This window comes from Microcebus murinus, chromosome 28 (assembly GCF_040939455.1).
Source record: "Microcebus murinus isolate Inina chromosome 28, M.murinus_Inina_mat1.0, whole genome shotgun sequence".
Classification (NCBI taxonomy): Eukaryota; Metazoa; Chordata; class Mammalia; order Primates; family Cheirogaleidae; genus Microcebus; species Microcebus murinus.
This window is the reverse complement of record NC_134131.1, coordinates 16946535-16968743: the sequence shown is the minus strand read 5'-3', so window position 1 is coordinate 16968743 and position 22209 is coordinate 16946535. Positions and strand designations below refer to the sequence as shown.

Genomic DNA, 22209 nt, shown 5'->3' with positions numbered 1-22209 from the left:
CCGGCCCGGCGCGGGGCCTGGGGCGGGAGGCGGCGGCGGGGAAGCCCAGAGAGGCTCGGCTTCTTGAGCGGGGCAGGGGCGACCTCCGCCGCCGTCTAGGGCCACACCACCCTGAACGCCCCCGATCTCCTCTGGTCTCGGAAGCTAAGCAGGGTCGGGCCTGGTTAGTACTTGGATGGGAGACCGCCTGGGAATACCGGGTGCCACAGGCTGCTGCTTTTTTTTTTTTTTTTTTTTGCCTCTTTTCTGTCCCCTTTCTGGGAGCGTGGCGGCGGCCCGGGGTGGGGGTCACCCCCACCCTCAGCGCTCGCCCGCGGTGCCTGGCGCCCCAGCCCGCACCGTGGGGCCTCCTCTTGTCCCAAGCCGCGACACCGCCGCCACGCGGCAGCATGCGTGGCATCTGGACTGTCAGGTCTCAGACCAAAGGTCTGCTCTGTGGGAACCGACACGCTGGAGGAAACCTTGAGAGTCTGAGAGGGGAGGGAGTTCCAGAAGAAGGCCAGGATGTCATTTTGAGGGAGTATGTGACCAGAACTCGTCCCGTTGCTTTTGGGGTTCTATGGGCTACACGCAGAAATCTTTGGTGGTGGCACCTGATGTTGGGGGATCCGGAGTCACACCCAGACCTGCTCCACAGGCCTCCTTTTACTTTTCTCTTCGGATTCATTATTTTTAAAAAGTGTCTCTTACCTCTATGATTGCATTTTCTTTTCTCTCTCTCTTCAAGCAGATGATGGGAGTACAAGTATTCAGGTGACATGTGTTGCCCGTGCCCCCCTCCCCCCTGTGTTCTTTTTTTTTTTTTTTTTTTGAGACAGAGTCTCGTTTTGCTGCCCAGGCTAGAGTGAGTGCCATGGCGTCAGCCTAGCTCACAGCAACCTCAATCTCCGGGCTCAAGCAATCCTGCTGCCTCAGCCTCCCGAGTAGTTGGGACTACAGGCATGCACCACCACGCCCGGCTGTGTTTTTCTATATATATTAGTTGGCCAATTAATTTCTTTCTATTTTTAGTAGAGACGGGGTCTCGCTCTTGCTCAGGCTGGTTTCGAACTCCTGACCTGGAGCAATCCGCCCGCCTCGGCCTCCCAGAGAGCTAGGATTACAGGCGTGAGCCACCGCGCCCGGCCCCCCCTGTGTTCTTATTCATATACCTCTCAGGTTGTTCCAGCGTATTGTGGGGGTACCAATGTTAAGGTCGGGTGCCTTGCCCTCTCCAAGCCTCCCCCCTCGGGTCAGAGCTTCAAGTGCGCCCATCCCCCAGTCGGTGCGCACCCACCCCATGCCTAATGGATGTGTATGCCCCTCCCCTCCCCCCACCCGCCCGACACCCACCCGATGAAGGTGATTCCTCTCTGTCCACTTAGGCGTCCATCCGTTCGTACCAATTTGCTGGTGAGCGCGCTCACGTGGTGCTCGTGTGTCCATTCTTGGGATACCTGGCTTACTGGAACGGGTACCAGCTCTGGCCAGGAGAACACGAGAGGCGCCCTCTCACCGCTGCTCCTCACAGCCGAATGGCACTCCGTGGTGTCCACGCGCCACATTTTATTCATGCACTCCTGGATGGATGGGCACTCGGGTCGCTTCCACGTCTTTGCGATTGTGAATTGTGCCCTAACTGTAACCCTAACCCTTACCCAGCCCGTCTCCTCTGCCCCTGCCTGACGCACTCCTCCCCGGCCAGGCCCGTCACTGTCCTGGGCCCCCGCCTGTCCGGCTCCTCCCCGCCCGGCCTGTCACCGTCCTCTGCCCCTGCCTGACATGGTCCTTCCCGCCCGCCCGGCCTCTCACCGTCCTCGGCCCCTGCCTGACCGGCTCCTCCGTCGCCTGGGCCTTCCAAGGGCTTGGTGTGGACGCTGCTTCCAGGAAGCCCTCCAGGAACCCGGCAGCAGGGTGGCCGCAGCAGTCTCCAGCAGCCGTCCCTAAGTCGCTTGAGTGCGGGGGACGTGCCCCCGCTGTGCCGCGGGGGCCCAGCCTGGTGTCTTCCCTGAGGCCCTGGGGCTGCCGGCTGGGCTGCCGCTCCCCACAAGGGGAGAGCCGCGGAGGTGGGGACCGCCTCCTGATGGGGACGTACACGCAGCTCTCCACGTCGGATTCCGGGGCTCTCTGTCCTGCCCGAAGGCCCAGCTGGCCTGCGGGTCCTTAGAGTGGCAAAAACATCCGAAAACTGAGATTGAGGGTCCGGTGGGTGTCTGCACTTTTGTGCTGGGCACCCCAGGGAGGCCCGGGGGCTGGCTGGACAACGTGGTCTGCTGGGCGGGGGGGTTGGAGGAGCAACTGATGCCCTTTGCACTTTGGGTAGCAAGAGTCTGAGGTGTCTCTGAGCCCTGTGCCCTGTGGGGGGGGCAGGGGGAGGAGGAGGAGGAGGTGGGAAGGGCCGGGGCCTGCAGTCCTGTTCCCGGGGTGGCACGGCAAGTGGCTTCTTCCACAGGCTGCTTGGCCTGGGCTCCCTGCACCTGGGCCTTTGGAGGACCGGCCCTGTGCTTGCCAACACTTCCTGCAGGGACCCAGAGCTGGGAGGTGGCATCTCTCAGCCCTGGGTCGGGCAGAGCCCCAGCGGGCCATGCCCACAACCTCTCTCAGCACCGGTCCCCCAGAAGGCTCCTTTGGGACCAGGATTCTCTTGCGGTGACTCTTTAAGGTCTGGCCCCTGGATGGAGGGGCACCAGGAGTAGAGGAGCAGGAAGGGGAAGGGGGTGGCCATGCGAGGGGACACTTTGAGGCCAAGTCCCAGCTTCAGCCTGATCCTCCTGGGAACCCCGCTCTGAGACAAGGAGCCGGGCTTCGCATTCCCACAGCAGCCAGTCGTGGGCTGAGGACACCTGGGGCGTTGGGAACTCCCTGGCTTCTCCTTGGTTTAACGTCTAGAGCTGCTTGTGAATCGCGCCGCCACACACACCCGAGCGCAGGTGTCTTCCGCACAGACTGCGGGCCTCGCTCTTCTGAATGCCGCTAGCTCGCCACCCACCCACGGGTGAACCTGGTCAGGGTGCTTTCTCTCAGGGGCAGACTCTTTTCCGGGCGGGCTACCGGTGTCTCTGTTTGCTCGTTTCTTGCTTCCATTTCGGGAAAGTCTTCCTTGCTGGGTGTGGAAATCTCCTATGCCTTCCCTCGCCTATTCTGTCAGCTTTCAAATTCTCTTTCAGTTGCCACCCTCACAGATGGATTAGGAAACTCTTTCCGGTGCACTCATTAGTGAAATGACCTCCAGGAAGCTGGAATCCAATATCTAATGGCCGATTTTTAGCGAGTCCACACGCCAGGGTGGTCGGGGTCCAATGCAGCCCCGGCCAGGCCCAGGCCCCTTGGACTGGGCCACAGGAGGACACGGAGGAGGGTCCCGGCCCCCACGAAGCGGTGCCGGCAGTTCTCCACGGGCTTGGGCGTTTTCCAGAGGTAGGAGATGGAGGGGACTGATTTCTTCAGCGCCCCCCAAACCACGCCACCCCACCCCACCCATGGGACACATCCCCAGAGAGAGACGCCCCATACACTGGCTGTGCCCCAGCCCTGGCCCCGGGGAATAGGCGGCAGCCCACCCACAGGGCGAGGGGGGGGGCGCAGCTGAAAGGGGTTGTGGGGGAGGGCGGCCCCTGGCTGGGGTCAAAGGGCGAGCGTCCCGCGGCGTGCGCAGTCAGCGGCAGGCAGCGACGCGCTGGGGGTGGGCAGCGGGTAGGTGAAGGAGGCCGGGCGAGGAGACGAGGGGGGCTGGGAGGGCTCCACCTTGGCGAGTCCAGCCGTGGAGGCGCATCTTGTGTGAGTGTGAGTGAGTGTGAGTGTGTGTGTGTGTGTAGAGAGAGACAGCCCCCCGCCCCGCCCCGCCCCGCCCATCACCCCCGTCCCTGGGAGCCCGCGGGACCCGGCCGGCGAACTCAACCGGCCCGGCCCGGCGCGGGGCCTGGGGCGGGAGGCGGCGGCGGGGAAGCCCAGAGAGGCTCGGCTTCTCGAGCGGGGCAGGGGCGCCCTCCGCCGCCGTCTAGGGCCACACCACCCTGAACGCCCCCGATCTCGTCTGGTCTCGGAAGCTAAGCAGGGTCGGGCCTGGTTAGTACTTGGATGGGAGACCGCCTGGGAATACCGGGTGCCACAGGCTGCTGCTTTTTTTTTTTTTTTTTTTTTTTTTTTTGCCTCTTGTTCTGTCCCCTTTCTGGGAGCGTGGCGGCGGCCCGCGGTGGGGTTCACCCCCACCCTCAGCGCCCGCCCGCGTTGCCTGGCGCCCCAGCCCGCACCGTGGGGCCTCCTCTTGTCCCAAGCCGCGACACCGCCGCCACGCGGCAGCATGCGTGGCATCTGGACTGTCAGGTCTCAGACCAAAGGTCTGCTCTGTGGGAACCGACACGCTGGAGGAAACCTTGAGAGTCTGAGAGGGGAGGGAGTTCCAGAAGAAGGCCAGGATGTCATTTTGAGGGAGCATGTGACCAGAACTCGTCCCGTTGCTTTTGGGGTTCTATGGGCTACACGCAGGAATCTTTGGTGGTGGCACCTGATGTTGGGGGATCCGGAGTCACACCCAGACCTGCTCCACAGGCCTCCTTTTACTTTTCTCTTCGGATTCATTATTTTTAAAAAGTGTCTCTTACCTCTATGATTGCATTTTCTTTTCTCTCTCTCTTCAAGCAGATGATGGGAGTACAAGTATTCAGGTGACATGTGTTGCCCGTGCCCCCCTCCCCCCTGTGTTCTTTTTTTTTTTTTTTTTTTTTTGAGACAGAGTCTCGTTTTGCTGCCCAGGCTAGAGTGAGTGCCATGGCGTCAGCCTAGCTCACAGCAACCTCAATCTCCGGGCTCAAGCAATCCTGCTGCCTCAGCCTCCCGAGTAGTTGGGACTACAGGCATGCACCACCACGCCCGGCTGTGTTTTTCTATATATATTAGTTGGCCAATTAATTTCTTTCTATTTTTAGTAGAGACGGGGTCTCGCTCTTGCTCAGGCTGGTTTCGAACTCCTGACCTGGAGCAATCCGCCCGCCTCGGCCTCCCAGAGAGCTAGGATTACAGGCGTGAGCCACCGCGCCCGGCCCCCCCTGTGTTCTTATTCTTATACCTCTCAGGTTGTTCCAGCGTATTGTGGGGGTACCAATGTTAAGGTCGGGTGCCTTGCCCTCTCCAAGCCTCCCCCCTCGGGTCAGAGCTTCAAGTGCGCCCATCCCCCAGTCGGTGCGCACCCACCCCATGCCTAATGGATGTGTATGCCCCTCCCCTCCCCCCACCCGCCCGACACCCACCCGATGAAGGTGATTCCTCTCTGTCCACTTAGGCGTCCATCCGTTCGTACCAATTTGCTGGTGAGCGCGCTCACGTGGTGCTCGTGTGTCCATTCTTGGGATACCTGGCTTACTGGAACGGGTACCAGCTCTGGCCAGGAGAACACGAGAGGCGCCCTCTCACCGCTGCTCCTCACAGCCGAATGGCACTCCGTGGTGTCCACGCGCCACATTTTATTCATGCACTCCTGGATGGATGGGCACTCGGGTCGCTTCCACGTCTTTGCGATTGTGAATTGTGCCCTAACTGTAACCCTAACCCTTACCCAGCCCGTCTCCTCTGCCCCTGCCTGACGCACTCCTCCCCGGCCAGGCCCATCACTGTCCTGGGCCCCCGACTGACCGGCTCCTCCCCGCCCGGCCTGTCACCGTCCTCTGCCCCTGCCTGACATGCTCCTTCCCGCCCACCCGGCCTCTCACCGTCCTCGGCCCCTGCCTGACCGGCTCCTCCGTCGCCTCGGCCTTCCAAGGGCTTGGTGTGGACGCTGCTTCCAGGAAGCCCTCCAGGAACCCGACAGCAGGGTGGCCGCAGCAGTCTCCAGCAGCCGTCCCTAAGTCGCTTGAGTGCGGGGGACGTGCCCCTGCTGTGCCGCGGGGGCCCAGCCTGGTGTCTTCCCTGAGGCCCTGGGGCTGCCGGCTGGGCTGCCGCTCCCCACAAGGGGAGAGCCGCGGAGGTGGGGACCGCCTCCTGATGGGGACGTACACGCAGCTCTCCACGTCGGATTCCGGGGCTCTCTGTCCTGCCCGAAGGCCCAGCTGGCCTGCGGGTCCTTAGAGTGGCAAAAACATCCGAAAACTGAGATTGAGGGTCCGGTGGGTGTCTGCACTTTTGTGCTGGGCACCCCAGGGAGGCCCGGGGGCTGGCTGGACAACGTGGTCTGCTGGGCGGGGGGGTTGGAGGAGCAACTGATGCCCTTTGCACTTTGGGTAGCAAGAGTCTGAGGTGTCTCTGAGCCCTGTGCCCTGGGGGGGGGGGCGGGGGGGAGGAGGAGGAGGAGGAGGAGGAGGAGGTGGGAAGGGCCGGGGCCTGCAGTCCTGTTCCCGGGGTGGCACGGCAAGTGGCTTCTTCCACAGGCTGCTTGGCCTGGGCTCCCTGCACCTGGGCCTTTGGAGGACCGGCCCTGTGCTTGCCAACACTTCCTGCAGGGACCCAGAGCTGGGAGGTGGCATCTCTCAGCCCTGGGTCGGGCAGAGCCCCAGCGGGCCATGCCCACAACCTCTCTCAGCACCGGTCCCCCAGAAGGCTCCTTTGGGACCAGGATTCTCTTGCGGTGACTCTTTAAGGTCTGGCCCCTGGATGGAGGGGCACCAGGAGTAGAGGAGCAGGAAGGGGAAGGGGGTGGCCATGCGAGGGGACACTTTGAGGCCAAGTCCCAGCTTCAGCCTGATCCTCCTGGGAACCCCGCTCTGAGACAAGGAGCCGGGCTTCGCATTCCCACAGCAGCCAGTCGTGGGCTGAGGACACCTGGGGCGTTGGGAACTCCCTGGCTTCTCCTTGGTTTAACGTCTAGAGCTGCTTGTGAATCACGCCGCCACACACACCCGAGCGCAGGTGTCTTCCGCACAGACTGCGGGCCTCGCTCTTCTGAATGCCGCTAGCTCGCCACCCACCCACGGGTGAACCTGGTCAGGGTGCTTTCTCTCAGGGGCAGACTCTTTTCCGGGCGGGCTACCGGTGTCTCTGTTTGCTCGTTTCTTGCTTCCATTTCGGGAAAGTCTTCCTTGCTGGGTGTGGAAATCTCCTATGCCTTCCCTCGCCTATTCTGTCAGCTTTCAAATTCTCTTTCAGTTGCCACCCTCACAGATGGATTAGGAAACTCTTTCCGGTGCACTCATTAGTGAAATGACCTCCAGGAAGCTGGAATCCAATATCTAATGGCCGATTTTTAGCGAGTCCACACGCCAGGGTGGTCGGGGTCCAATGCAGCCCCGGCCAGGCCCAGGCCCCTTGGACTGGGCCACAGGAGGACACGGAGGAGGGTCCCGGCCCCCACGAAGCGGTGCCGGCAGTTCTCCACGGGCTTGGGCGTTTTCCAGAGGTAGGAGATGGAGGGGACTGATTTCTTCAGCGCCCCCCAAACCACGCCACCCCACCCCACCCATGGGACACATCCCCAGAGAGAGACGCCCCATACACTGGCTGTGCCCCAGCCCTGGCCCCGGGGAATAGGCGGCAGCCCACCCACAGGGCGAGGGGGGGGCGCAGCTGAAAGGGGTTGTGGGGGAGGGCGGCCCCTGGCTGGGGTCAAAGGGCGAGCGTCCCGCGGCGTGCGCAGTCAGCGGCAGGCAGCGACGCGCTGGGGGTGGGCAGCGGGTAGGTGAAGGAGGCCGGGCGAGGAGACGAGGGGGGCTGGGAGGGCTCCACCTTGGCGAGTCCAGCCGTGGAGGCGCATCTTGTGTGAGTGTGAGTGAGTGTGAGTGTGTGTGTGTGTGTAGAGAGAGACAGCCCCCCGCCCCGCCCCGCCCCGCCCATCACCCCCGTCCCTGGGAGCCCGCGGGACCGGCCGGCGAACTCAACCGGCCCGGCCGGGCGCGGGGCCTGGGGCGGGAGGCGGCGGCGGGGAAGCCCAGAGAGGCTCGGCTTCTCGAGCGGGGCAGGGGCGCCCTCCGCCGCCGTCTAGGGCCACACCACCCTGAACGCCCCCGATCTCGTCTGGTCTCGGAAGCTAAGCAGGGTCGGGCCTGGTTAGTACTTGGATGGGAGACCGCCTGGGAATACCGGGTGCCACAGGCTGCTGCTTTTTTTTTTTTTTTTTTTTTTTTTTTGCCTCTTGTTCTGTCCCCTTTCTGGGAGCGTGGCGGCGGCCCGCGGTGGGGGTCACCCCCACCCTCAGCGCCCGCCCGCGTTGCCTGGCGCCCCAGCCCGCACCGTGGGGCCTCCTCTTGTCCCAAGCCGCGACACCGCCGCCACGCGGCAGCATGCGTGGCATCTGGACTGTCAGGTCTCAGACCAAAGGTCTGCTCTGTGGGAACCGACACGCTGGAGGAAACCTTGAGAGTCTGAGAGGGGAGGGAGTTCCAGAAGAAGGCCAGGATGTCATTTTGAGGGAGCATGTGACCAGAACTCGTCCCGTTGCTTTTGGGGTTCTATGGGCTACACGCAGGAATCTTTGGTGGTGGCACCTGATGTTGGGGGATCCGGAGTCACACCCAGACCTGCTCCACAGGCCTCCTTTTACTTTTCTCTTCGGATTCATTATTTTTAAAAAGTGTCTCTTACCTCTATGATTGCATTTTCTTTTCTCTCTCTCTTCAAGCAGATGATGGGAGTACAAGTATTCAGGTGACATGTGTTGCCCGTGCCCCCCTCCCCCCTGTGTTCTTTTTTTTTTTTTTTTTTTGAGACAGAGTCTCGTTTTGCTGCCCAGGCTAGAGTGAGTGCCATGGCGTCAGCCTAGCTCACAGCAACCTCAATCTCCGGGCTCAAGCAATCCTGCTGCCTCAGCCTCCCGAGTAGTTGGGACTACAGGCATGCACCACCACGCCCGGCTGTGTTTTTCTATATATATTAGTTGGCCAATTAATTTCTTTCTATTTTTAGTAGAGACGGGGTCTCGCTCTTGCTCAGGCTGGTTTCGAACTCCTGACATGGAGCAATCCGCCCGCCTCGGCCTCCCAGAGAGCTAGGATTACAGGCGTGAGCCACCGCGCCCGGCCCCCCCTGTGTTCTTATTCTTATACCTCTCAGGTTGTTCCAGCGTATTGTGGGGGTACCAATGTTAAGGTCGGGTGCCTTGCCCTCTCCAAGCCTCCCCCCTCGGGTCAGAGCTTCAAGTGCGCCCATCCCCCAGTCGGTGCGCACCCACCCCATGCCTAATGGATGTGTATGCCCCTCCCCTCCCCCCACCCGCCCGACACCCACCCGATGAAGGTGATTCCTCTCTGTCCACTTAGGCGTCCATCCGTTCGTACCAATTTGCTGGTGAGCGCGCTCACGTGGTGCTCGTGTGTCCATTCTTGGGATACCTGGCTTACTGGAACGGGTACCAGCTCTGGCCAGGAGAACACGAGAGGCGCCCTCTCACCGCTGCTCCTCACAGCCGAATGGCACTCCGTGGTGTCCACGCGCCACATTTTATTCATGCACTCCTGGATGGATGGGCACTCGGGTCGCTTCCACGTCTTTGCGATTGTGAATTGTGCCCTAACTGTAACCCTAACCCTTACCCAGCCCGTCTCCTCTGCCCCTGCCTGACGCACTCCTCCCCGGCCAGGCCCATCACTGTCCTGGGCCCCCGACTGACCGGCTCCTCCCCGCCCGGCCTGTCACCGTCCTCTGCCCCTGCCTGACATGCTCCTTCCCGCCCACCCGGCCTCTCACCGTCCTCGGCCCCTGCCTGACCGGCTCCTCCGTCGCCTCGGCCTTCCAAGGGCTTGGTGTGGACGCTGCTTCCAGGAAGCCCTCCAGGAACCCGGCAGCAGGGTGGCCGCAGCAGTCTCCAGCAGCCGTCCCTAAGTCGCTTGAGTGCGGGGGACGTGCCCCCGCTGTGCCGCGGGGGCCCAGCCTGGTGTCTTCCCTGAGGCCCTGGGGCTGCCGGCTGGGCTGCCGCTCCCCACAAGGGGAGAGCCGCGGAGGTGGGGACCGCCTCCTGATGGGGACGTACACGCAGCTCTCCACGTCGGATTCCGGGGCTCTCTGTCCTGCCCGAAGGCCCAGCTGGCCTGCGGGTCCTTAGAGTGGCAAAAACATCCGAAAACTGAGATTGAGGGTCCGGTGGGTGTCTGCACTTTTGTGCTGGGCACCCCAGGGAGGCCCGGGGGCTGGCTGGACAACGTGGTCTGCTGGGCGGGGGGGTTGGAGGAGCAACTGATGCCCTTTGCACTTTGGGTAGCAAGAGTCTGAGGTGTCTCTGAGCCCTGTGCCCTGGGGGGGGGGGCGGGGGGGAGGAGGAGGAGGAGGAGGAGGAGGAGGTGGGAAGGGCCGGGGCCTGCAGTCCTGTTCCCGGGGTGGCACGGCAAGTGGCTTCTTCCACAGGCTGCTTGGCCTGGGCTCCCTGCACCTGGGCCTTTGGAGGACCGGCCCTGTGCTTGCCAACACTTCCTGCAGGGACCCAGAGCTGGGAGGTGGCATCTCTCAGCCCTGGGTCGGGCAGAGCCCCAGCGGGCCATGCCCACAACCTCTCTCAGCACCGGTCCCCCAGAAGGCTCCTTTGGGACCAGGATTCTCTTGCGGTGACTCTTTAAGGTCTGGCCCCTGGATGGAGGGGCACCAGGAGTAGAGGAGCAGGAAGGGGAAGGGGGTGGCCATGCGAGGGGACACTTTGAGGCCAAGTCCCAGCTTCAGCCTGATCCTCCTGGGAACCCCGCTCTGAGACAAGGAGCCGGGCTTCGCATTCCCACAGCAGCCAGTCGTGGGCTGAGGACACCTGGGGCGTTGGGAACTCCCTGGCTTCTCCTTGGTTTAACGTCTAGAGCTGCTTGTGAATCGCGCCGCCACACACACCCGAGCGCAGGTGTCTTCCGCACAGACTGCGGGCCTCGCTCTTCTGAATGCCGCTGGCTCGCCACCCACCCACGGGTGAACCTGGTCAGGGTGCTTTCTCTCAGGGGCAGACTCTTTTCCGGGCGGGCTACCGGTGTCTCTGTTTGCTCGTTTCTTTCTTCCATTTCGGGAAAGTCTTCCTTGCTGGGTGTGGAAATCTCCTATGCCTTCCCTCACCTATTCTGTCAGCTTTCAAATTCTCTTTCAGTTGCCACCCTCACAGATGGATTAGGAAACTCTTTCCGGTGCACTCATTAGTGAAATGACCTCCAGGAAGCTGGAATCCAATATCTAATGGCCGATTTTTAGCGAGTCCACACGCCAGGGTGGTCGGGGTCCAATGCAGCCCCGGCCAGGCCCAGGCCCCTTGGACTGGGCCACAGGAGGACACGGAGGAGGGTCCCGGCCCCCACGAAGCGGTGCCGGCAGTTCTCCACGGGCTTGGGCGTTTTCCAGAGGTAGGAGATGGAGGGGACTGATTTCTTCAGCGCCCCCCAAACCACGCCACCCCATCCCACCCATGGGACACATCCCCAGAGAGAGACGCCCCATACACTGGCTGTGCCCCAGCCCTGGCCCGGGGGAATAGGCGGCAGCCCACCCACAGGGCGAGGGGGGGGGCGCAGCTGAAAGGGGTTGTGGGGGAGGGCGGCCCCTGGCTGGGGTCAAAGGGCGAGCGTCCCGCGCGTGCGCAGTCAGCGGCAGGCAGCGACGCGCTGGGGGTGGGCAGCGGGTAGGTGAAGGAGGCCGGGCGAGGAGACGAGGGGGGCTGGGAGGGCTCCACCTTGGCGAGTCCAGCCGTGGAGGCGCATCTTGTGTGAGTGTGAGTGAGTGTGAGTGTGTGTGTGTGTGTATAGAGAGACAGCCCCCCGCCCCGCCCCGCCCCGCCCCGCCCATCACCCCCGTCCCTGGGAGCCCGCGGGACCCGGCCGGCGAACTCAACCGGCCCGGCCCGGCGCGGGGCCTGGGGCGGGAGGCGGCGGCGGGGAAGCCCAGAGAGGCTCGGCTTCTTGAGCGGGGCAGGGGCGCCCTCCGCCGCCGTCTAGGGCCACACCACCCTGAACGCCCCCGATCTCCTCTGGTCTCGGAAGCTAAGCAGGGTCGGGCCTGGTTAGTACTTGGATGGGAGACCGCCTGGGAATACCGGGTGCCACAGGCTGCTGCTTTTTTTTTTTTTTTTTTGCCTCTTGTTCTGTCCCCTTTCTGGGAGCGTGGCGGCGGCCCGGGGTGGGGGTCACCCCCACCCTCAGCGCTCGCCCGCGGTGCCTGGCGCCCCAGCCCGCACCGTGGGGCCTCCTCTTGTCCCAAGCCGCGACACCGCCGCCACGCGGCAGCATGCGTGGCATCTGGACTGTCAGGTCTCAGACCAAAGGTCTGCTCTGTGGGAACCGACACGCTGGAGGAAACCTTGAGAGTCTGAGAGGGGAGGGAGTTCCAGAAGAAGGCCAGGATGTCATTTTGAGGGAGTATGTGACCAGAACTCGTCCCGTTGCTTTTGGGGTTCTATGGGCTACACGCAGGAATCTTTGGTGGTGGCACCTGATGTTGGGGGATCCGGAGTCACACCCAGACCTGCTCCACAGGCCTCCTTTTACTTTTCTCTTCGGATTCATTATTTTTAAAAAGTGTCTCTTACCTCTATGATTGCATTTTCTTTTCTCTCTCTCTTCAAGCAGATGATGGGAGTACAAGTATTCAGGTGACATGTGTTGCCCGTGCCCCCCTCCCCCCTGTGTTCTTTTTTTTTTTTTTTTTTTGAGACAGAGTCTCGTTTTGCTGCCCAGGCTAGAGTGAGTGCCATGGCGTCAGCCTAGCTCACAGCAACCTCAATCTCCGGGCTCAAGCAATCCTGCTGCCTCAGCCTCCCGAGTAGTTGGGACTACAGGCATGCACCACCACGCCCGGCTGTGTTTTTCTATATATATTAGTTGGCCAATTAATTTCTTTCTATTTTTAGTAGAGACGGGGTCTCGCTCTTGCTCAGGCTGGTTTCGAACTCCTGACCTGGAGCAATCCGCCCGCCTCGGCCTCCCAGAGAGCTAGGATTACAGGCGTGAGCCACCGCGCCCGGCCCCCCCTGTGTTCTTATTCATATACCTCTCATGTTGTTCCAGCGTATTGTGGGGGTACCAATGTTAAGGTCGGGTGCCTTGCCCTCTCCAAGCCTCCCCCCTCGGGTCAGAGCTTCAAGTGCGCCCATCCCCCAGTCGGTGCGCACCCACCCCATGCCTAATGGATGTGTATGCCCCTCCCCTCCCCCCACCCGATGAAGGTGATTCCTCTCTGTCCACTTAGGCGTCCATCCGTTCGTACCAATTTGCTGGTGAGCGCGCTCACGTGGTGCTCGTGTGTCCATTCTTGGGATACCTGGCTTACTGGAACGGGTTCCAGCTCTGGCCAGGAGAACACGAGAGGCGCCCTCTCACCGCTGCTCCTCACAGCCGAATGGCACTCCGTGATGTCCACGCGCCACATTTTATTCATGCACTCCTGGATGGATGGGCACTCGGGTCGCTTCCACGTCTTTGCGATTGTGAATTGTGCCCTAACTGTAACCCTAACCCTTACCCAGCCCGTCTCCTCTGCCCCTGCCTGACGCACTCCTCCCCGGCCAGGCCCGTCACTGTCCTGGGCCCCCGCCTGACCGGCTCCTCCCCGCCCGGCCTGTCACCGTCCCCTGCCCCTGCCTGACATGCTCCTTCCCGCCCACCCGGCCTCTCACCGTCCTCGGCCCCTGCCTGACCGGCTCCTCCATCGCCTGGGCCTTCCAAGGGCTTGGTGTGGACGCTGCTTCCAGGAAGCCCTCCAGGAACCCGACAGCAGGGTGGCCGCAGCAGTCTCCAGCAGCCGTCCCTAAGTCGCTTGAGTGCGGGGGACGTGCCCCTGCTGTGCCGCGGGGGCCCAGCCTGGTGTCTTCCCTGAGGCCCTGGGGCTGCCGGCTGGGCTGCCGCTCCCCACAAGGGGAGAGCCGCGGAGGTGGGGACCGCCTCCTGATGGGGACGTACACGCAGCTCTCCACGTCGGATTCCGGGGCTCTCTGTCCTGCCCGAAGGCCCAGCTGGCCTGCGGGTCCTTAGAGTGGCAAAAACATCCGAAAACTGAGATTGAGGGTCCGGTGGGTGTCTGCACTTTTGAGCTGGGCACCCCAGGGAGGCCCGGGGGCTGGCTGGACAACGTGGTCTGCTGGGCGGGGGGGTTGGAGGAGCAACTGATGCCCTTTGCACTTTGGGTAGCAAGAGTCTGAGGTGTCTCTGAGCCCTGTGCCCTGTGGGGGGGGGGCGGGGGGAGGAGGAGGAGGAGGAGGAGGAGGTGGGAAGGGCCGGGGCCTGCAGTCCTGTTCCCGGGGTGGCACGGCAAGTGGCTTCTTCCACAGGCTGCTTGGCCTGGGCTCCCTGCACCTGGGCCTTTGGAGGACCGGCCCTGTGCTTGCCAACACTTCCTGCAGGGACCCAGAGCTGGGAGGTGGCATCTCTCAGCCCTGGGTCGGGCAGAGCCCCAGCGGGCCATGCCCACAACCTCTCTCAGCACCGGTCCCCCAGAAGGCTCCTTTGGGACCAGGATTCTCTTGCGGTGACTCTTTAAGGTCTGGCCCCTGGATGGAGGGGCACCAGGAGTAGAGGAGCAGGAAGGGGAAGGGGGTGGCCATGCGAGGGGACACTTTGAGGCCAAGTCCCAGCTTCAGCCTGATCCTCCTGGGAACCCCGCTCTGAGACAAGGAGCCGGGCTTCGCATTCCCACAGCAGCCAGTCGTGGGCTGAGGACACCTGGGGCGTTGGGAACTCCCTGGCTTCTCCTTGGTTTAACGTCTAGAGCTGCTTGTGAATCGCGCCGCCACACACACCCGAGCGCAGGTGTCTTCCGCACAGACTGCGGGCCTCGCTCTTCTGAATGCCGCTAGCTCGCCACCCACCCACGGGTGAACCTGGTCAGGGTGCTTTCTCTCAGGGGCAGACTCTTTTCCGGGCGGGCTACCGGTGTCTCTGTTTGCTCCTTTCTTTCTTCCATTTCGGGAAAGTCTTCCTTGCTGGGTGTGGAAATCTCCTATGCCTTCCCTCGCCTATTCTGTCAGCTTTCAAATTCTCTTTCAGTTGCCACCCTCACAGATGGATTAGGAAACTCTTTCCGGTGCACTCATTAGTGAAATGACCTCCAGGAAGCTGGAATCCAATATCTAATGGCCGATTTTTAGCGAGTCCACACGCCAGGGTGGTCGGGGTCCAATGCAGCCCCGGCCAGGCCCAGGCCCCTTGGACTGGGCCACAGGAGGACACGGAGGAGGGTCCCGGCCCCCACGAAGCGGTGCCGGCAGTTCTCCACGGGCTTGGGCGTTTTCCAGAGGTAGGAGATGGAGGGGACTGATTTCTTCAGCGCCCCCCAAACCACGCCACCCCACCCCACCCATGGGACACATCCCCAGAGAGAGACGCCCCATACACTGGCTGTGCCCCAGCCCTGGCCCGGGGGAATAGGCGGCAGCCCACCCACAGGGCGAGGAAGGGGCGCAGCTGAAAGGGGTTGTGGGGGAGGGCGGCCCCTGGCTGGGGTCAAAGGGCGAGCGTCCCGCGCGTGCGCAGTCAGCGGCAGGCAGCGACGCCCTGGGGGTGGGCAGCGGGTAGGTGAAGGAGGCCAGGCGAGGAGTCGAGGGGGGCTGGGAGGGCTCCACCTTGGCGAGTCCAGCCGTGGTGGCGCATCTTGTGTGAGTGTGAGTGAGTGTGAGTGTGTGTGTGTGTGTAGAGAGAGACAGCCCCCCACCCCGCCCCGCCCCGCCCCGCCCATCACCCCCGTCCCTGGGAGCCCGCGGGACCCGGCCGGCGAACTCAACCGGCCCGGCCCGGCGCGGGGCCTGGGGCGGGAGGCGGCGGCGGGGAAGCCCAGAGAGGCTCGGCTTCTTGAGCGGGGCAGGGGCGCCCTCCGCCGCCGTCTAGGGCCACACCACCCTGAACGCCCCCGATCTCGTCTGGTCTCGGAAGCCAAGCAGGGTCGGGCCTGGTTAGTACTTGGATGGGAGACCGCCTGGGAATACCGGGTGCCACAGGCTGCTGCTATTTTTTTTTTTTTTTTTTTTTTGCCTCTTGTTCTGTCCCCTTTCTGGGAGCGCGGCGGCGGCCCGGGGTGGGGGTCACCCCCACCCTCAGCGCCCGCCCGCGGTGCCTGGCGCCCCAGCCCGCACCGTGGGGCCTCCTCTTGTCCCAAGCCGCGACACCGCCGCCACGCGGCAGCATGCGTGGCATCTGGACTGTCAGGTCTCAGACCAAAGGTCTGCTCTGTGGGAACCGACACGCTGGAGGAAACCTTGAGAGTCTGAGAGGGGAGGGAGTTCCAGAAGAAGGCCAGGATGTCATTTTGAGGGAGTATGTGACCAGAACTCGTCCCGTTGCTTTTGGGGTTCTATGGGCTACACGCAGGAATCTTTGGTGGTGGCACCTGATGTTGGGGGATCCGGAGTCACACCCAGACCTGCTCCACAGGCCTCCTTTTACTTTTCTCTTCGGATTCATTATTTTTAAAAAGTGTCTCTTACCTCTATGATTGCATTTTCTTTTCTCTCTCTCTTCAAGCAGATGATGGGAGTACAAGTATTCAGGTGACATGTGTTGCCCGTGCCCCCCTCCCCCCTGTGTTCTTTTTTTTTTTTTTTTTTTGAGACAGAGTCTCGTTTTGCTGCCCAGGCTAGAGTGAGTGCCATGGCGTCAGCCTAGCTCACAGCAACCTCAATCTCCGGGCTCAAGCAATCCTGCTGCCTCAGCCTCCCGAGTAGTTGGGACTACAGGCATGCACCACCACGCCCGGCTGTGTTTTTCTATATATATTAGTTGGCCAATTAATTTCTTTCTATTTTTAGTAGAGACGGGGTCTCGCTCTTGCTCAGGCTGGTTTCGAACTCCTGACCTGGAGCAATCCGCCCGCCTCGGCCTCCCAGAGAGCTAGGATTACAGGCGTGAGCCACCGCGCCCGGCCCCCCCTGTGTTCTTATTCATATACCTCTCATGTTGTTCCAGCGTATTGTGGGGGTACCAATGTTAAGGTCGGGTGCCTTGCCCTCTCCAAGCCTCCCCCCTCGGGTCAGAGCTTCAAGTGCGCCCATCCCCCAGTCGGTGCGCACCCACCCCATGCCTAATGGATGTGTATGCCCCTCCCCTCCCCCCACCCGATGAAGGTGATTCCTCTCTGTCCACTTAGGCGTCCATCCGTTCGTACCAATTTGCTGGTGAGCGCGCTCACGTGGTGCTCGTGTGTCCATTCTTGGGATACCTGGCTTACTGGAACGGGTTCCAGCTCTGGCCAGGAGAACACGAGAGGCGCCCTCTCACCGCTGCTCCTCACAGCCGAATGGCACTCCGTGGTGTCCACGCGCCACATTTTATTCATGCACTCCTGGATGGATGGGCACTCGGGTCGCTTCCACGTCTTTGCGATTGTGAATTGTGCCCTAACTGTAACCCTAACCCTTACCCAGCCCGTCTCCTCTGCCCCTGCCTGACGCACTCCTCCCCGGCCAGGCCCGTCACTGTCCTGGGCCCCCGCCTGACCGGCTCCTCCCCGCCCGGCCTGTCACCGTCCTCTGCCCCTGCCTGACATGCTCCTTCCCGCCCACCCGGCCTCTCACCGTCCTCGGCCCCTGCCTGACCGGCTCCTCCATCGCCTGGGCCTTCCAAGGGCTTGGTGTGGACGCTGCTTCCAGGAAGCCCTCCAGGAACCCGACAGCAGGGTGGCCGCAGCAGTCTCCAGCAGCCGTCCCTAAGTCGCTTGAGTGCGGGGGACGTGCCCCTGCTGTGCCGCGGGGGCCCAGCCTGGTGTCTTCCCTGAGGCCCTGGGGCTGCCGGCTGGGCTGCCGCTCCCCACAAGGGGAGAGCCGCGGAGGTGGGGACCGCCTCCTGATGGGGACGTACACGCAGCTCTCCACGTCGGATTCCGGGGCTCTCTGTCCTGCCCGAAGGCCCAGCTGGCCTGCGGGTCCTTAGAGTGGCAAAAACATCCGAAAACTGAGATTGAGGGTCCGGTGGGTGTCTGCACTTTTGAGCTGGGCACCCCAGGGAGGCCCGGGGGCTGGCTGGACAACGTGGTCTGCTGGGCGGGGGGGTTGGAGGAGCAACTGATGCCCTTTGCACTTTGGGTAGCAAGAGTCTGAGGTGTCTCTGAGCCCTGTGCCCTGTGGGGGGGGGCGGGGGGAGGAGGAGGAGGAGGAGGAGGAGGTGGGAAGGGCCGGGGCCTGCAGTCCTGTTCCCGGGGTGGCACGGCAAGTGGCTTCTTCCACAGGCTGCTTGGCCTGGGCTCCCTGCACCGGGGCCTTTGGAGGACCGGCCCTGTGCTTGCCAACACTTCCTGCAGGGACCCAGAGCTGGGAGGTGGCATCTCTCAGCCCTGGGTCGGGCAGAGCCCCAGCGGGCCATGCCCACAACCTCTCTCAGCACCGGTCCCCCAGAAGGCTCCTTTGGGACCAGGATTCTCTTGCGGTGACTCTTTAAGGTCTGGCCCCTGGATGGAGGGGCACCAGGAGTAGAGGAGCAGGAAGGGGAAGGGGGTGGCCATGCGAGGGGACACTTTGAGGCCAAGTCCCAGCTTCAGCCTGATCCTCCTGGGAACCCCGCTCTGAGACAAGGAGCCGGGCTTCGCATTCCCACAGCAGCCAGTCGTGGGCTGAGGACACCTGGGGCGTTGGGAACTCCCTGGCTTCTCCTTGGTTTAACGTCTAGAGCTGCTTGTGAATCGCGCCGCCACACACACCCGAGCGCAGGTGTCTTCCGCACAGACTGCGGGCCTCGCTCTTCTGAATGCCGCTAGCTCGCCACCCACCCACGGGTGAACCTGGTCAGGGTGCTTTCTCTCAGGGGCAGACTCTTTTCCGGGCGGGCTACCGGTGTCTCTGTTTGCTCGTTTCTTTCTTCCATTTCGGGAAAGTCTTCCTTGCTGGGTGTGGAAATCTCCTATGCCTTCCCTCGCCTATTCTGTCAGCTTTAAAATTCTCTTTCAGTTGCCACCCTCACAGATGGATTAGGAAACTCTTTCCGGTGCACTCATTAGTGAAATGACCTCCAGGAAGCTGGAATCCAATATCTAATGGCCGATTTTTAGCGAGTCCACACGCCAGGGTGGTCGGGGTCCAATGCAGCCCCGGCCAGGCCCAGGCCCCTTGGACTGGGCAACAGGAGGACACGGTGGAGGGTCCCGGCCCCCACGAAGCGGTGCCGGCAGTTCTCCACGGGCTTGGGCGTTTTCCAGAGGTAGGAGATGGAGGGGACTGATTTCTTCAGCGCCCCCCAAACCACGCCACCCCATCCCACCCATGGGACACATCCCCAGAGAGAGACGCCCCATACACTGGCTGTGCCCCAGCCCTGGCCCCGGGGAATAGGCGGCAGCCCACCCACAGGGTGGGGGGGGGGCGCAGCTGAAAGGGGTTGTGGGGGAGGGCGGCCCCTGGCTGGGGTCAAAGGGCAAGCGTCCCGCGTGTGCGCAGTCAGCGGCAGGCAGCGACGCGCTGGGGGTGGGCAGCGGGTAGGTGAAGGAGGCCGGGCGAGGAGACGAGGGGGGCTGGGAGGGCTCCACCTTGGCGAGTCCAGCCGTGGAGGCGCATCTTGTGTGAGTGTGAGTGAGTGTGAGTGTGTGTGTGTGTGTATAGAGAGACAGCCCCCCGCCCCGCCCCGCCCCGCCCCGCCCGTCACCCCCGTCCCTCGGAGCCCGCCGGACCCGGCCGGTGAACTCAACAGGCCCGGCCCGGTGCGGGTCAGCGCCGGCGCGGGGCCTGGGGCGGGGGGAGGAGGCGGCGGGGAAGCGCAGAGAGGCTCGGCTTCTTGAGAGGGGCAGGGGCGCCCTCCGCTGTCTAGGGCCACACCACCCTGAACGCGCCCGATCTCGTCTGGTCTCGGAAGCTAAGCAGGGTCGGGCCTGGTTAGTACTTGGATGGGAGACCGCCTGGGAATACCGGGTGCCGAAGGCTTCTTCTTTTTTTTTTTTTTTGTTTTGCCTCTTGTTCTGTCCCCTTTCTGGGAGCGAGTCGGCGGCCCGGGGTGGGGGTCACCCCCACCCTCAGCGCCCGCCGCGGTGCCTGGCGCCCCAGCCCGCACCGTGGGGCCTCCTCTTGTCCCAAGCCGCGACACCGCCGTCACGCGGCAGCATGCGTGGCTTCTGGACTGTCAGGTCTCAGACCAAAGGTCTGCTTCTGTGGGAACCGAGACGCTGGAGGAAACCTTGAGAGTCTGAGAGGGGAGGGAGTTCCAGAAGAAGGCCAGGATGTCATTTTGAGGGAGTATGTGACCAGAACTCGTCCCGTTGCTTTTGGGGTTCTATGGGCTACACGCAGGAATCTTTGGTGGTGGCACCTGATGTTGGGGGATCCGGAGTCACACCCAGACCTGCTCCACAGGCCTCCTTTTACTTTTCTCTTCGGATTCATTATGTTTAAAAAGTGTCTCTTATCTCTATGATTGCATTTTCTTTTCTCTCTCTTTTCAAGCAGATGATGGGAGTCCAAGTATTAAGGTGACATGTGTTGCCCGTGCCCCCCTCCCCCCTGTGTTCTTATTCATTTACCTCTGATGTTGTTCCAGCGTATTGTGGGGGTACCAATGTTAAGGTCGGGTACGTTGCCCTCTCCCAGCCTCCCCCCTCGGGTCAGAGCCTCAAGTGCGCCCATCCCCCAGTCGGTGCGCACCCACCCCATTCCTAATGGAGGTGTATGCCCATCCCCTCCCCCCACCCGCCCGACACCCACCCGATGAAGGTGATTCCTCTGTGTCCACTTAGGTGTCCATCGGTTCGTACCCATTTGCTGGTGAGCGCGAGCACGTGGTGCTCGTGTGTCCATTCTTGGGCTACCTGGCTTACTGGAACGGGTTCCAGCTCTGGCCAGGAGAACCACGAGAGGTGCCCTCTCACCGCTGCTCCTCCTAGCTGAATAGCACTCCGTGGTGTCCACGCGCCACATTTCATTTACGCACTCGTGGGTCCATGGGCACTCGGGTCGCTTCCAGGTCTTTGCGATTGTGACTTGTGCCCTGACTCTAACCCTAACCCTTACCCAGCCCGTCTCCTCCTCGGCCCCTGCCTGACTGACTCCTTCCCGCCCGGCCTGTCACCTGTCACCGTCCTCGGCCCCTGCCTGACGGGGCTCCTCCGTCGCCTGGGCCTTCCAAGGGCTTGGTGTGGACGCTGGTTCCAGGACGCCCTCCCAGGAACCCGGTAGCAGGGCGGCCGCAGCGTCTCGCGCCACCCAACCGTCCGCCGGCCGGCGGCCGGCGCTAAGTGGCCTGCGGGGGACGTGCCCCCACTGTGGGGCGGGCGCCCAGCCTGGTGTCTTCTCTGAGGCCCCGTGGCTGCTTTTCCCCCCCGCAAGGGGAGAGCCGCGGAGGTGGGGACCGCCTCCTCGTGGGGACGTACACCCAGCTCTCCACGTCGGATTCCGGGGCTCTCTGTCCTGCCAGAAGGCCCAGCTGGCCTGCGGGTCCTTAGAGTGGCAAAAACATCTGAAAACTGAGATTGAGGGTCCGGTGGTTGTCTGCACTTTTGTGCTGGGCACCCCAGGGAGGCCCGGGGGCTGGCTGGACAACGCGGTCTGCTGGGCAGGGGGGGGGGTTTTGGAGGAGCAACTGATGCCCTTTGCACTTTGGGTAGCAAGTGTCTGAGGTGTCTCTGAGCCCTGCGCCATGTCGGGGGGTGGGGTGGGGGGGTGGGAGGTCGGGGGGGGGTGGAGGAGCAGGAGGAGGAGGAGGAGGAGGTGGGAAGGGCCGTGGCCTGCAGTCGTGTTCCCGGGGTGGCTTCTTCCACAGGCTGCTTGGCCTGGGCTCCCTGCACCTGGGCCTTTGGAGGACTGGCCCTGTGCTTGCCAACGCTTCCCCTGCAGGGACCCAGAGCTGGGAGGTTGCATCTCTCAGCCCTGGGTCGGGCAGAGCCCCAGCGGGCCATGCCCACAACCTCTCTCAGCACGGGTCCCCCAGAAGGCTCCTTTGGGACCAGGATTCTCTTGCGGGTGACTCTTTAAGGTCTGGCCCCTGGATGGAGGGGCACCAGGAGTAGAGGAGCAGGAAGGGGAAGGGGGTGGCCATGCGAGGGGACACTTTCAGGCCAAGTCCCAGCTTCAGCCTGATCCTCCTGGGAACCCCGGGGTGTACGTCACACCTCCTGGTTGTCCCGCTCTGAGACAAGGGCTCTGAGACAAGGAGCCGGGCTTCGCATTCCCCCAGCAGCCAGTCGTGGGCTGAGGACACCTGGGGCGTTGGGAACTCCCTGGCTTCTCCTTGGCTTAACATCTGGAGCTGCTTGTGAATCGTGCCGCCACACACACCCGAGTGCAGGTGTCTTCTGCACAGACTGCGGGCCTCGCTCTTCTGAATGCCGCTAGCTCGCCACCCACCCACGGGTGAACCTGGTCAGGGTACTTTCTCTCGGGGGCAGACTCTGATCCTGGCGGGCTACCGGTGTTTCTGTTTGCTCGTTTCTTTCTTCCATTTCGGGAAAGGCTTCCTT

The 22209-nt window shown here is 62.7% G+C and overlaps 6 non-coding genes across 6 annotated transcripts; all 6 read left to right on the top strand.

Annotated features, from left to right (window-relative positions):
• Positions 1 to 93: 93 nt before the first annotated feature.
• On the top strand, positions 94 to 212 carry LOC142865382 (5S ribosomal RNA). The gene has a single exon (XR_012915685.1). It is a non-coding gene; the product is annotated as a 5S ribosomal RNA (ribosomal RNA).
• A 3762-nt stretch (positions 213 to 3974) lies between these two features.
• LOC142865311 (5S ribosomal RNA) lies at positions 3975 to 4093 on the top strand. Its single transcript, XR_012915614.1, has one exon. It is a non-coding gene; the product is annotated as a 5S ribosomal RNA (ribosomal RNA).
• Positions 4094 to 7879: 3786 nt separating this feature from the next.
• Positions 7880 to 7998, top strand: LOC142865310 (5S ribosomal RNA). Its single transcript, XR_012915613.1, has one exon. It is a non-coding gene; the product is annotated as a 5S ribosomal RNA (ribosomal RNA).
• Positions 7999 to 11786: 3788 nt separating this feature from the next.
• Positions 11787 to 11905, top strand: LOC142865381 (5S ribosomal RNA). The gene has a single exon (XR_012915684.1). It is a non-coding gene; the product is annotated as a 5S ribosomal RNA (ribosomal RNA).
• A 3760-nt stretch (positions 11906 to 15665) lies between these two features.
• LOC142865394 (5S ribosomal RNA) lies at positions 15666 to 15784 on the top strand. Its single transcript, XR_012915697.1, has one exon. It is a non-coding gene; the product is annotated as a 5S ribosomal RNA (ribosomal RNA).
• A 3781-nt stretch (positions 15785 to 19565) lies between these two features.
• On the top strand, positions 19566 to 19684 carry LOC142865304 (5S ribosomal RNA). Its single transcript, XR_012915607.1, has one exon. It is a non-coding gene; the product is annotated as a 5S ribosomal RNA (ribosomal RNA).
• Positions 19685 to 22209: the final 2525 nt, after the last annotated feature.